Source organism: Mus caroli, chromosome 6 (genome assembly GCF_900094665.2).
Source record: "Mus caroli chromosome 6, CAROLI_EIJ_v1.1, whole genome shotgun sequence".
In the NCBI taxonomy this organism is placed as follows: domain Eukaryota; kingdom Metazoa; phylum Chordata; class Mammalia; order Rodentia; family Muridae; genus Mus; species Mus caroli.
In genome coordinates, this window is record NC_034575.1 from 82,203,807 (window position 1) to 82,205,255 (window position 1,449).

General features: G+C 46.8%; 1 pseudogene; it reads left to right on the plus strand.

The window, feature by feature from the left end:
* Positions 1-637, plus strand: part of LOC110295682 — a 2,627-nt pseudogene extending 1,990 nt beyond the window's left edge.
* The last annotated feature ends 812 nt before the right edge of the window (positions 638-1,449 follow it).

Sequence of the window (1,449 nt, forward strand, 5' to 3'; positions counted from 1 at the left end):
CCCAATTAAATGTTGTCCTTATAAGAGTTGCCTTGGTCATGGTGTCTGTTCACAGCAGTAAAACCCTAACCAAGACATAGACCCAGAGGAGATTCATCATCAGGCTTCCTACTTAAGTCGGTCTCAAATAGATAAAGACGTGAAAGACAAAAGACAAAAAGCCATTGAAGAGTATTTTTTTTACTAAAGATGTCATTGTACCCTCTCCCTGGACTGATCATGATGGAAAACAGCTTTCTGAGCTTCATNCCAGGAAATACCTAAATAACAATAGTGACTCTCCTCTTGGGAAAAAAACTGACTCTTCCTTCTGAGAAACGCCCTGCTACCTGCCAGACTCTGCTGTCTCTTCCTGTAGATTTTAATTTGGAAGCTATATTAGGCTATTTTAGGAAGGATGGCTTTATGAACCAATCTCCTGGGAACTCCAGTTCTTCATCTCTCAGAAGAAAGCTTGGTTTTTGGTGTGAAATGGGAGCATCTCTGACTCCTCACCTTCAGCGTCTTCTGGAAGTCCTCCCAGCTGTGCTCTCCTGGAAGTCCTCCCAGCTGTGCTTGAGGCTCTCTTGAGAGACAGTTTTCTTCTACCCCCATTCAGTTTGGGGAGCATAACTACAGGCCCACCAGGACTTCCTGAGGTGGGCAACCCAGCCTCCTTTGCTGACAGCTTGTTGGTTAGGGCCATAAACTGTAATTACTACTATTCATTGAATGCCTGGCTGCTGCTGTGTCCCTGGTGGCTGTGTTTTGATTGGTCAATGGGCTGCAGGCCAGCCTTGCTTTTGGCTGTGTGCCATATAACTGCATCTCGAAGCACTCTAAAAACATTCATTAACCTCATTAACACCCCCCCCCCATCCAAATACTGGGCACCATCAAACCTTTTCCAAGACTCTGAAAACGCGTTTGCTTTAGTCTTGGTAGTGCTTGACTTACTGAAGGCAAGGACCAGCCTTCCTCAAGTCTCTCAAGCAAGTCACCCTCTGATCCCCAGACCATGGTCAGTCTGCTGGTCACCTGGTCTGCCCCTCTGTCATCAAGCCCAGTGCCTGCACTTCCTGCCATGCTGAGACGTCCTTTTTGAGACAGTCATCTCCTTGTTTACTAATTTCCGTTTGAGAAGATATGATCTTCCAGATCACGTCACCACCCCTCAATCATCATGTCACCATCCCCCAGTAGCTGTTGATCTGTGTCTTCCCCAGGTCACCCCCGTGGTAAGAGGAAATCTCATCTTTCTATCACCATGACACCCAGGTCTGAGGTCACAGGGCTGGGCTGGGTATGGATGTGGGAGGAAAAGTAATTTTCTTCCCTTTATATTTTCAGATTTTTCTCATCCCCCACCCCGGAAAAAAAAAAAAAACAGAAGAAAACCCATAGAGTACCCAGATGTTAGGAGACCCCTCAAGTATTCCCTGCTGGTGTGCCTGAGGCAAGCCTCCTGCT